The sequence below is a fragment of the Chenopodium quinoa genome, unplaced genomic scaffold (assembly GCF_001683475.1).
Source record: "Chenopodium quinoa cultivar QQ74 unplaced genomic scaffold, ASM168347v1, whole genome shotgun sequence".
Classification (NCBI taxonomy): domain Eukaryota; kingdom Viridiplantae; phylum Streptophyta; class Magnoliopsida; order Caryophyllales; family Amaranthaceae; genus Chenopodium; species Chenopodium quinoa.
In genome coordinates, this window is record NW_018743722.1 from 770,970 (window position 1) to 784,821 (window position 13,852).

Here is a 13,852-nt window from a genome sequence, read left to right on the forward strand (position 1 = left end):
TATAATTCAAGTGATTGTTAATAATATATTTATTTGCGCATTAATATTCAACCAACATAGATTAAATAGGTTTAGGGTTAACATAATGATTGGATGTTAGTCATTCAGAAAGCACACATGAATACGAGCAGAATAAAGTTGAGGCCTATTATTAGGGCAGGTTCAATCTCTTTTAGGTTTGATTTATACCTTCATCCTCGAACTTCCAGTCATGGTTCCAGACCTATTGGAGTTAACGATCTCTTGGATCGTTAAGGGGTGTATCCTTAACCTTGTGTATCCTCAAAGCGTTACTCTACCTCATGCATCTCTCAGGCGGTAAATACAATATTGTTGGACCCTTATCATGGATAAACTAAATTAGAATGGCTATTTTCATAAATAGAGTATATTTTCAAGAATAGAAAAAAGGGATATTTTAATAAAAAACAACCGCATCAGTAGACTTTTCGCACTTTCACTTCGTTCGATAATCAAATGACGTGAAAGGTATTGATCACTGCTTTTGGTTTTTGGGAGACACATTTGGGTGTCTATAGAAGCCCCCACTTTGACTGAGTTTGGAGAAATGCAAGTTTTGAAAACAAAAGTCAAAGTAGTGATAGGGGCGGAGATTGATTCAAAGCGTTTTGTGACCCTAAATAGTTCTTGTAACGCCGATACCTACAAACTAGAGTTAGTTAAACAGATAAAAGTGTTAAGAAACGTGTATCTTGCACCATCGAGTACACGCCTCCAGGGTAACTTATTTTTGTTGCTGCATTTTTGTGACAACCTCCATAGTGCCTCGTGAACACCATCGTTGAAGACCGTTGATTGCTACCATCTTCAACTGCTTATGACATCCTCCACATCCTAGGGAACATCGTCAAAGGTAACTACTTGTAGCCATCTTCAGAGTTGTGGCAATAACTCGCCACGGCTGTGCCTCGCTGCTATAAACTATCTCCACTTTACTTTGGGACATCGTCGAGGATCGGCGCTTGTAGCTATATTCAATTTATTAGTGATAATCGTCTGAGAAAAATTATCACAGACCACCGCTTGTTAATGATCATAGCTTTGCTTGAATAAATGCTTTGCTGAATTTGCTGCTTTGCCAATACCTCGGTGCATTTTGTGAATGAGCTAGTACCTTGGCTCTTGTGCTTTTTTGTGAACCTTTACTTTGGTGCTTGCGATGAGGCAATACTTAGGCGATTTAAGCTAAGTGAAATGACCATTCGATCACTTACTACGATTTTAATCGAGTCGACTACTTAAAATCATGTCAAATTGCTTATAGGGGCTAACGTAGCTATCTTGAGTGTCCTAATCAAGTTATTATGGGTATTACTTCGTTATTGGTCAAGATTTTTCATATTCCAGAATTCGTTGCCATCCATATCAGTTAGTTTGCATCACCTCCTGATAGGATAGTTTTAAAATATATGGTCCAGACCAATTAGGCCTAAATTTACCTCTTGGATCTAAAACATTTTTACATAATGCTTTTAACACCAAGTCTTCTACTTTAATGTTTCATGTCTTAACTTTCTTGTTAAAGGTCTAGCCTTACGAGTTTGATAGCATTAAGTACGATGTAGCTTAGAGTGTCTAGTCGCTTTTCATTAAGTAAAATTAGCTCCTCATATCTTTCTCTAATTCACTCGACTTCATCGAGTTGACTTCCCAACGCGATGCGTAGGAAAGGTATTTCTAACTCTACAGGTTGTAAGGCATCCATTCCATACACTAAGGAAAATGGCTTATTTCCTGTTGACGAGCGAATTGACGTGCAATAACCCCAAAGAGCAAAGTGGAGTATGTTAGGCCAATCCTTGTAATTTTCTGTTTTCTTGTCAATTGATAGTCTTTAAATTTTTATTGGTTGCCTCAACTGCACCATTTGCTTGAGGTCTGTATGGGGAAGATAGATAATGTTGAATGCTTTTGATGAGGGGAAAACTAGGTTGTTATCCAATCTTCCCTCGGTAAAATTAAATTTATAAACACTTAACAAACCTAAATACGAGTATAAAGGCAAGTCAAGGGTTGAACCCAAAGAAATGGTAATGTTCAAATTCTTTCAATTTGGGTGCCTAAGCTAGGTCAAAGCCAAAGATAAAGAGAGAATACTAACAACTAACAAAACAAGTAACCAAAGAAATAAAACACTAGGAATGGGGATCAACAAGTACTCATGTCAATTGCAACAACTTGGGAAGATCATTCTAATCAAAGGTTGTGAAGACTAATGATATGAGCTATCAACTGAAATCAAAGATCTATCTCCTAATTGTAAAGCTAGGGTTCACTATGAATAAATAACTAAGAGAATCACAATCCAAACTAATCAATAATCGCTATTCCTAAATCAATTGGTCATGTCATTAGCAATTACAATGCAATCTAGCATAATTCTCAAGGCCTAATCGAATTACACACATACAAACTTCCATTAATCACTTTAATTTCAACAATCAATCAACATAATTTCCAAATTAATCACAATCAATCAATCATACAAGTTTCACCTAATTCCTAGCAAAACAACTATTCAAGAATCATCATCTATCAACTAACAACTAAGGAAATCAAGAATAAACAATATATCAAGAACAATTACACTAATCAAGCATCAACATCAAATTAAATAAAAAAAACATGCAATTAAACAAAGCAGTAAGGTGAGATAGAGTGAAAAATGCTCATTGATTGATTACGAATCAACCTCTCAAGCCACCATTGAAATCCCTCACTTTTTCTCTCTAAAACTACCTAAAACTAACCCTAGATCTAGAGAGAGAAGCTCTCAACTAAGTTAAGAAATATGTGGTCTAATTTTTGATATCTAATTGTTCTCTCATTTTACCCCAAAAATGGGTATTTATAATTGCAAGGTTAAAAGGAAATAAAAGAGAGATAAAAAATAAAAGAAAGGAAAAAGAAATGAAAAAGAAATAAAAATAAAAAAGAAAACAAAAGTAAAAGAAAATAAAATAGGAAAAGAAAGAAAATTGAAAGAAATAAAAAAAAAAACTCAACTTAACCAAGTCAGTGGACTAGGTGGCTTCATTTAAATGGGAAATATTCCCCTGCTACGCAATCCCAACCACCGTCACAAATGATCGAACATCAAGCTTCATATTTTGCTGCTCTTAAATGGGAAATTATCCCATGCTTCTCATGCACCATCACAACCATTTGATTACGAAATTAATCAAGATAAACTACACAAAATATACCCAGCTGTGCGCATATATTATTGGCAAAATTTGGGTGGCTGGTTGCGCCTGGTTGCGCCTGGAAGGTGGTTCGAAGGTGGTGGTTGTTGCGGGATATTAGAGGCTGATTTGTGTTGCGGTTTGCGAGGAGCTTGTGACTGATTTGTGGTTGTTGCGCGAACAAGGGAACGGAGGAGCTGCTGGCCGGAACAGGGCACGACAGCCGCAACCGCGGTGCTGGAGCCCACGTCCGTGATGAGCCCGTAGCTAGACCGCAGTGGCTTCCTGCCTAATTTGTGGCTTTTTGGTGTTTTTTCCCGGTCTCACTTGAGGTCTTCTAGAGTCGGTTCGAAACCAAGTGCAAAAGTGTCCAATTTAGGGAGGCTAGGTAGTCTCATTTGTTTGACTATCTCATTCTTTTTTTGGAGAGACATTCAAGGAAAATGTCCTTGTTTTCTTAGGATAACATTTACTGTCATGTTGGAGTGGAGGTCGTAGCAAAGAGGGGTCCTTTCATACTCCTCGATTAAGGATACCTCTTCATTAGAACCCCATAACTCTTTAGCGTTTTCATCGTGCTCCATATTTATGAGTGGATTTTTGATGGTTTTAACTCTCATTAGAGAAGCATCTATAGGGATTCCTCCAACTATAGCTTTCACTTGTTGATGAAGGGATGAAGGGACGGCCTTAAGGTCATGAAGCCAAGGGCGTCCCAACAATAAGTTGAAAGAGTCTTTAATGTCTACTACTTGAAAAGTAGTGTCATGTTCTATGACTCCTGCCGTTACATTCATGGTGATTGTTCCAAGAGCTTGGCCGCGAGTGTTATCATAGGCTTTTATTCCCTGTGTAGATTGAGACAAGTCTTCATCCCTTATTCTTGAAATACTCGTAGTTTTAATAGGACAAACATTAATTGATGATCCATCATCTACAAGAGTCATTGGGACATTCATCCTCCTGTAGATTACTGTGAGATTTAAGGCTCTCTTGTGTTTGTCACCCTCTGGAGGTAGATTCTTGTCAGAAAAGGTGATCAAGTTGAAGGGACTAGGAAGATCACTCGTGAGAAAGTTAGCCAACCCCTCAAAAGTGGTTTCAGAATCTATTCCAATTTTAGCTAGAGTATCCATTACTTCCACCCTATGTTGATGGGATGTAGCTAAAATTTTCCATGCATTCATCTCGACCTTAGTCTTTTTTATTTTTTTGACAACATCATTGTCTTCTATGATGGATATGGGAACTTGTTGAGTACTAGGAATAGGATGTGCGGTAATGAGAGGTTGCATTCTCTCCGTTCTTATGAGAACGTGTATGGGTGAATCTTCTTCATCCCAAATATAGTCCACTAGATATATTGTGGAGAGTGGGGTTTCTCCCATATCCGTGAGGTAGACGTCCTCATCATCACTTTCCCAAACTCCATTGATGGTAGAATCTTTCTCATGTGGAATTTGGACTAAATTTTTATTATCAATAAATTGTTGAATTAAATCCTTCAATTTAAAACAATGTTCTATAGTATGTCCCCCTAATTTATGATATGGAAAGTAGAATTTGTCTGTCCTCTTTAGTGATTCAAATGGTCTTGGTTCTAGAGGTTCGATCTTGCCACTCTCGGAGAGAATTTTGAACATATTTGCATATGAAGTCCCAATTGGAGTATAGGACTTGTTGCTCCTTTTGGGTGTTTTGACTACTTGGAGAGAAAATGGCTTCCTTTTAGTAGTCTCTCTGGGTCTTCACCGCTTTATTGACATGCTTACTTCGTTCTAACTTTGTGCGTTCAAGAACTTCATTACACATGTCAATTGTTTTCCTCATTGTATTTATGAGGACAAAAACTTCTTCTCTAGTGGCAAGTTGTTGACCTGGGGCCCAATCACTCATGGCATCGAAAAATATTTCCTCTTCTTCTTCGATAGGATGAATTTTCTTCAATTGGTTTTATTAGAGATGATGGGTTAATACAATTTTACTCATCAGAACTAGCTAAGGAGTCAAAAAGTGGTGCACGTTAATACTTGGCTTCTTGCTTGCAGGAGACAATGGGATTTATTGCTATCAATTAAGTCTTGGATAGCTTCTTGAGCTTCCAGCAATTCTCCGTAAGATGACCCCTACCTTGATTTTATTTTCAGTGTGCATTGTGATTCCAATTAGCCGTTCTCCTTTTGACGGGTGGATCTCCAAATGGTTCAATAGGAGTTATAAGCCCTTTTCATGAAGACGGTTAAATGCGGTGTCATAACTCCTAACAATAGGAGTAAAGTTTCTCCTAAATGGTTTCTTTTGTCCTTGATTAATCATGGCGAGGAATTCATTCAGATTAAAGGTGCTAACATTCTTTGTGTGGGTGGTTTTGGAAGAAGAAGGATTGTCGCTCTTCTTTCCTTTTCAGCCACTGTTGTAGTTATCGTTAGTAGCTTTTTGCTTTGCATGTTCGCCTTCAATACTGATTCCAATTTCATAAACGACCTTGAAAGTATTCAAGTTGCTTTGGTATCTGAGATGCTTGGAATACTTCTCTTGGAGATTCTTTATGAACAACCTAACATACTCTTTTTCAGTAGGCACCTTAATCATCTTAGCTGAAGTTTCCCTCCACTTATTAAAGAAGTAAAACCTTCATTCTCTTTTTTTTTTTAAGTATTTCAATCTCTCTATGAACGATTTCAACTTCAATATTACATTTGTATCTATCAAAGAAAGCGTTTACAATAAAATCCCAAGTAGAGGTTTTCTCTTTGTCAAGGGAAAAGAACCATTGTTCACAAACAATTTCAAGAGATAAAGAAAACAATGAATGAAAGACTTTCTTATAAATCCCCTTAATATTCATTGTAGACTCGAAATCTCTTAGGTGGAAATAAGGATTGTCAGTTACCTTGAACCTAGGGATGTCAATGGCAATGAACTTCTGTGGAAGAACCTCCTTGTCCACTGGGACCCCTTGTGAGCTAATGCCCTGTAACCTATAGTCATTGGAGAGTTTTCTCAAGCTTTGTTGCATGAGCTCCATTTGTTGTTGCTTCACGGGGTCATTAATTTGGAGAGCCATATCCTTCATCAATTGATTCATGTTAGCCAAGTCCTTCCTAAGTTCGTTGAATTCTTCTTGAGTTGTCATTATCTTCTTAGCTTTTCTTTTCCGACTGATTGGTTTGTCAAAAAGTAGTACTTGAACAAAGGTGTTGTCCTTGATTAATCGCCCTTCCTTTCTTGACCAAGCGCTGTAAATTATAATATTTCTTTGCTTCAAGGAAACTTTACAAAAAACCACCTTTTAAATCTTATTTTTTTTTTGCATATAACCACCTTTTTAAAAAAAATGTTGCAATAGACTACCAAATTTAAATATTTATTTTAAATTACCACTATTTCAATGTAAAACAACTGATAAATTTGGCTTAAAAAGTAATATTTTGCATTAAAAATTTTAAAATTGCTAGTCTTTTAATTTGCAACATTTTTTTAAAAGGTGGTTATATGCAAAAAAACAAGATTTAAAAGGTGGGTTTTTGTAAAATTTCCTTGTTTTAATGACTTGACTTTAATTGGATTAAAATTTATTGGTTTTTTAAAAAGCATAAAATCAAAAATAGGGCGAATATTTTTTAGAATAAAGTAAGCGTTCAAACAAGTATGGTTTTATTGGAGGATTAATATCTGATTTACCCCTTAAAAAATGACGGAAAACACGCGCATACAAGACTCCCTGGACTGTCACCACACGCTAAAGACTAGCGCCAAACGACAACATTGTCGCCTGGCGTTAATCACCAGCGCGTGGTGTCATAGTCCAAACCCTTGCACCATTGCTGGAACATTGGTCTGGGATTGTTTCTAGTATTTTACTCTAAAGGGACAAGCCTAATGTCGTACTAAGTCAGGTTTGATCAATTTATTTTCACTTTTAATTATTTATATTAATTAATTAATTAATTAAGCAAAGTCATTTTGTCATTAATTAGTTTATTTAGACTTATTCACAAGTCAAACAACACAGTTACTGGAAACACATATAGGTTATGCACAAGCAAGGAAAGCACAAGCAGTCAAATAAGCACAATATGATGCAATAAGTTTGAAACCTAACCATGGCTCTATTTCTTTAAAGTTCAAGGATATAGGTTAGTCAAAGAGGGTCCATGGTTATGAGTCCAGATGCACCACGTGGAAGCCTTACCTTTGGAAGGGTAGGCGCGAGTGGATGGGACCCCGCAAGTTAAATTCTGATCGCTGATAGATACACTAGTAGAAAAAAGCAATTAGCCACCGGTTCAAAACCCCCCTATGCCACCGGTTGTGAACCGATGGTCATTTGAGGGGTGGCAATAATCTGATGCAAAAACCACCAGTTCAAAACCGGTGGCAAAAACAAGTATTTCCACCGGTTAACCGGTGGCAATAAGACTTCCCGCAATTTTTTTTTGGGTATTAACAACTATTGCCATCGGTTAACCGCTGGCAATGTACATGTAAATAATTTTTTTTTTTGTTTTTTTGGTTTTGGGTTTAGTATACTCAGAAATATCATAATCAAAATGTACCAAAAACACTCAAAATCAACAAAAATATAATTTTCATTTAACTGTTATTGTACAATACCAAAAAAAATATTACAACATCAACATCAAAAATTACAACATTAAAAAACAATATTCCAAAATCAATGTCTTCAATCCTTGTTGCATCAATTAACACCTGCATCAATTAAACCTAGAAATTAATAAAACTCACAAAAAAATGCGAAAAAACCACATTTACGAATCACAAAAAAATTTCGACAAACCCAGAAAAAACAGATTTACGAAACCCAGAAAATTTTCGAAATCAATCATACATAGAAAAATTTCGAAGATTAATTAACCCTAGAAAAATTTCGAAATCAATTAAACTCATAAAACCAGAAAAAATCCATTTCGAATTTGGCCAAAAATAACAAAAACCCACCCACCTTAAACCACCACCAAAAACCACCACATCCCACGAATTGGATTTAAAAAACCTAGAAAAATTCGATCTAAAAAACCCAGAAAATTTCAATTTAAAAACCCAGATAAATTTGTTTTTTAACCCAGAAAAACCAAGAAGAAATCGAATAAAATCGATTAAGATCAATAAAGATCGAATTTAAATCGATTAAAATCAAATTAAAATCGAACTAAAATCGATTAAAATCAAACACTAACCTCGATTAAAGTCGGTTTTGCTCATGCATGTGTTCGTGGTGTTATTGTAGCAGTGGTGGTGTTATTGTTTCGGTGGTGGTGGAAAAATTGGTGGTGGTGGTGGAAAAATTGGTGGTGGGAAAATTCGTGGTGGTCGTGGTGGTGAGGGTGGATAAATTGATGGTGGTCGTGGAGATCGAAGAATAAATTGGTGGTGGCGGCGGTGGTTCGTGGTGGTGGTGAGACGAGACGAGACGAGGGAGAGGAAAGGAGAGATAAGAGGACGGCAGTGAGACCGAGAGATGGAGATGAGAGATGGAGAATTGAGAGGAGAGAGGAGAGATCGAGAATGGAGAGGAGAGAGGAGAGAGCAGGCTGCGTGAATGGAGAGGAGAGAGGAGAGATGGAGAATGGAGAGGAGAGAGGAGGTTGCGTGAATGGGCTGGGTAGGGTTAGGGGGTTTATATATGGGTGGTTTTTTTTTTAATGATAAAAGGCCACCAGTTTGAACCGGTGGGAATAATGGGTTTCCCACCGGTTTGGTTTTAACTGGTGGCAAAAATCACCCATCAAAATCCCTCCTATTTTTCTCCCTATTTTTCCCACCGGTTTTTGAAAAACGGTGGCCTAAGGGCGGTGCCAAGCTTATTTTTTCACTTAGTGATAGGTCGTTAAGCTACTACCCTAACCAAATTAATCATTTATAATACCTAAACCTACACTAAACTAGTTAGTGGCAAGTAAAGGGTCGAACCACTAGGGAAGCACGCTAATTCAACATCAAATATCACTAATGCAAGAGTGAAAAGGGGATTGTTTTTGTTGGTTTTGTTGAGTATAACACTAAGAATACAAGTAAGCAAGAAAATGATGATAAAAATCAATAGAAAATGACACTAGGGATACGGGGGTGTCCAATATGATTAGAAAGAGGAGAATAATGGTGATTATCATGAAACATATGCCAAAGAATACAAGGTTCTACCTAAACAATTCATTCTCATGCAATAGTCTAGGCAAATCAATGAAAGAGGTCTACACTAATAAGAATCATTCTCATGCATCCTATTAGTTACAATCAAATCAAGAGAATAAAGAAGCACAATCCATAAAAACTCCACTTTAATAACTCATTGTCATTCAATCATTAAAATAGAGGTGATCCGAATCTAGTTCAAATCACTTTCATGCATTTAAAATAGAAAACATCAAATAGAGTGCAACAATAATCCCAAGCTAATAAAAATCATGTCTTTCATCAATATATGTCATAAGTTCAATCCAACCATCATCATTCATCCAATATCAAATCATATCTTCCACCCCCTTCCCCTAGCTAAACGTTTAGCCTAGAGAAGGGAGATTAAACATAATATCAAAACTAGCAATAAACTCAAGAAACTCACAAAAAAACATGATTGAAATTAATGAAATCAATAATAACTAGATAAACTAATAAGATTGACAAAAATAAGTAACAATAAAACAAATAAATAATATTAAAGGAAAGGAGAAGAGATTACTAAAGAAGGGATTAATGAAAGATTAAAACTTGGATCTTTTCTTGATTGAAGGAAGATTAAAACTTTAGCAAAGTTAAATAAAATAAAGGAAGCTTGAATAACAGTCTACTTTCTCTCTCTATATTAGGCTAATGTTCTATGGAATTAGTACTAAGTTAATCCAAAAATTACATCAAAACGTTCTAAGATGGGACTTATATAGTCCGTACAGAGACAGCTGAAAAAAAGAGGTGGTCCGACCGAACAAAGGGAAGGTTCGACCGGACTACACTAGTAGAAAAAAAGCATTAGGCACCCCCCATATGGCACCGGTTCAGCCTAAACTGGTGCCCAAAACCGGTCTAGAATTGGGCGGGTTTTTACCAAAAGAGAAAAGGCACCGGTTCACCCTGAACCAGTGCCAAAAATAAAAAAAAAAGGCACCGGTTTGAACCGGTGCCATTCATTTTTTTAAAATAACAGGCTTTTTTTTATTTTATTTTTATATATATATTAAGTCTCAAACCCTAAAGCTAATTCACTCACAAAAACACTTTGACGCTCATCCTTTCTCTCTCATCCCTTTCTCTTTCATCTCCTCTCATCTCCTCTTTCAATCTCTTTCTCGTTCTCTTTCAATCCCTTCTTTCAATCCCTTTCTCATTCTCTTTCAAACCCTTCTTTCCACAGAATTTGATTGCATTTTTTTTTATCGATTTCTCGGTTATTTTTTTTTTGTTTAAGATTTCAATTTTTTTCTGGGCTATTGATTTTTCTTTCAATTTCAATTTTTCTTTCGATTTCAACAATTTTGATTTCTGGGTGTTTTCGATTTGTGGGTTATTCTGGGTTAATTTTTTTGATTTCGATCTTGATTTTTTTTTCTATTTCTGGGTTTTTTTTTTCGATATCGAATGTTTTTTTTTTGGCTTTTGATTTTGTTTTTGATTTCTGGGTTAATTTTCGGCTACAATAATCGATTTTGGGTTAATGCATGTGTTTTTGGGTGTTTTTTTTATGGATTTGTTCGAAATTGATTATTTTGGGTTAATACAAGTTGATTTGGGTTTGTTCGAAGTTAATTTTGGGTTTAATTGATTTTATGAGTGTCTTCGAAATTTTTTATGGGTTTCTTCGAATTTTTTTTGGTTTAATCCACCACGAACACATGCATGACCAAGGTTAGGGTATTATTTCTTGATTTTAATTCTATATATTTTTTATTTTCTGGGTTTTTAATTGATTTTCGAATTTTGTTTTATTTTAATCGATTTATTTGTTATTTTTATCGATTTTAATTTGTTTTTTTAAGTGATTTTCAATTTTCTGGTTTGGTTAATCGATTTTTAAACTTATTTTAATTCGATTTTTTTTTAATTTCTGGGTTTTTTCTCTCGAAATTTTTTTATTCTCTGGGTTTTTTTCTTCTGATTTTCGATTTTAATTTTTATTGTAATCGGTTTTTTTTTTCTGAGTTTTATTTATATATTTTTTTTTTGATTTTGATGTTCTGGGTTTTTTTTCTAGGTTTTAATTTGATTTTCTTTCTTTTTTTTCCGATTTTCTGGGGTTTTTATTTTTTATTTTTTTCGCAGCTAAATCATGTTAATCGATTCATTTTGGTTGTTTTAATTGGTGCAGGTATATGGATTTAGATCTTAAATTGAAGAAACAAGATACAAGTATATTGTGAAGTTGTAATTTTTTTTTTTTTGTGATTTATATTGTAATTTTATTTATTTATTTATATGTTGTAAATTTTTTTTTTGATTTATATACTGTAATTTTTTTATTGATCTATACTGTAATTTTTTTGATCATATATATATATATTGAATCGATTGAATTATATTGATTGTGATGTTCAATTCATATTTAGTACTCATTTAATTCTAGTTTATTTAACTTTTAAAAAAAAATGATTATTGGGGGGGGGGGGGTTTTGGCACCGGTTAACCGGTGCCAAAAACTTTGAAATATTATTTTGTGGGCCTTTTTGGCACCGGTTAACCGGTGCCAATTTCGATTTTTGGCACCGGTTTGAACCGGTGCCTTTTTGGCCCCCTTTTTGGCACCCCTCACATAGGCAGCGGTTCAAACCGGTGCCTTAGACCGGGTTTCAACCGCTGCCAAATGCCTTTTTTCTACTAGTGCTACAAGGTAGGTTCGGCCGAACCATGGGTAGGTTCGGTCGAACCTCCCTGATCCTAGTATGGTCGAACTTCTGTGGTTCAACCGCTGCCAAATGCCTTTTTTCCTCCTCTTGAAAATCCCGATGGTTCCTACAAAGCATAAGCATGGAGATCACAATAAAAACAAAGCGAGAAGACTAAGAAAAGGGAAGATAGAGGAGAAAAGAAAGGCGGAAGCAAAACTAAGTAAAAATGCTTAGGAAAAGGGCCAAAGAAGTGCAAATAAGGGGAGAATCCTTAGAGAAAAAGGATATAAGAGTGGCATAAATGCCACTCATCAAACTCGCTTCCACGATTTGGTGAATTCAACAAACTCGGATGAACCCTTCGTTGCTAGGAGCATTCGATTGGAGATGTAGCGTGAATCCCCAGAGGGCTATGAACATATGTAGAACATATATGGGTTTAGAAAAAAGGGAAAAACTCAATCAAGAAGTAAAGCCGAGCAAACAGTACTAGAATTGGTCGAAACAAGAAGGGAGATTTCTGGCTCGGTATTGGAAGAACCGGGCGCGAGACTACAGTGCCCGTCGCCAGAATATGGCTCCATTGCTAGGCGACAGAGCCATCACATGGTAATGGCACTATTTTCTCAGCGCTAGTTCCTACACACCTCGTCAGCTTTCTATTCTCGAATTTTCCAATTTTAGGCAGCGTTATTCCGATTGTAGTTGTGAAAGATATTTTTCTACGTGTAAAAATCCTATGTTTTTTACGCATTACGGATGGTCTTTACACTTTGGACTTTTTTATGCCAATGCTAATAATGTTAATAATAATTACGCACATGAAATACATCGAACATTTCGAGTCTTATCCACTCACTCTAAATTATTGCCTAAATAAATTTCAGGAATTAAAATAGAAATCATCCCCGGTGGAGTCGCCAAAAGACTGTAGGAAATATTTAAAGCATCCAACACTTGAGCCCCACTGTGATCATACACTTAAGCATGGTGGCATCCAAAGGTAAGGAAGCTAGAGTAAATGAGTCGCCAACAAGTTTTAGGAACTTGTAAACAGTTTACAAGGTGAAGGTTATACCCCTTAACGATCCATGAGATTGCTAACTCCATAGTGGTCTGGAACCATGACTGAATATTCGGGGATGAAGGTTGTAGGGAATAATTTCAAGCCTTTAAAATCCCACTAGCTTGAACCCCACTGCGATCATACACTAAAGTACGGTGGCGTCCAAAAGGGAAGAAGATAGAGCAAAATAGTCGCCAACAAGTTTTTAAGGAACTTGTAAACCGTTCACGAGGTGAAGGTTACACCCCTTAACGATCCAAGAGATTGCCAACTCCATAAGGTCATGAACCAAATAAGGGTTCGGGTATGATGGTACAAATCCAACCTAAAATAGATCGAACCTGCCCTAATAATAGGCCTCTAATTTATTCTGCTCGTATTCATGTGCGCTTTCTGACTAACATACAATCAATAGATTAACCCTAAACCTGTTTAATCTATGTTGGTTGAATAATAATGCACAAATAAACTATTATTGGCGATCACTTGAATTATAATCACAATTAACCTAACAAGATTATTAAATTATCTTATTAAGCGTGGTTGCAAGTACCAATTCCCTTTAACATGCAATAAAAGGTGATCAAGAAATAACAATAATAATATGCATATCAAGCAACATAATAATAATCATCATCATTAATAATCATAAATATTAGGAAGAGGATAGGAAGCATCATACTTTTAATCATACTTAATATTGAAGATACCCTAGACATGATACTAGGAATCATCAAAAG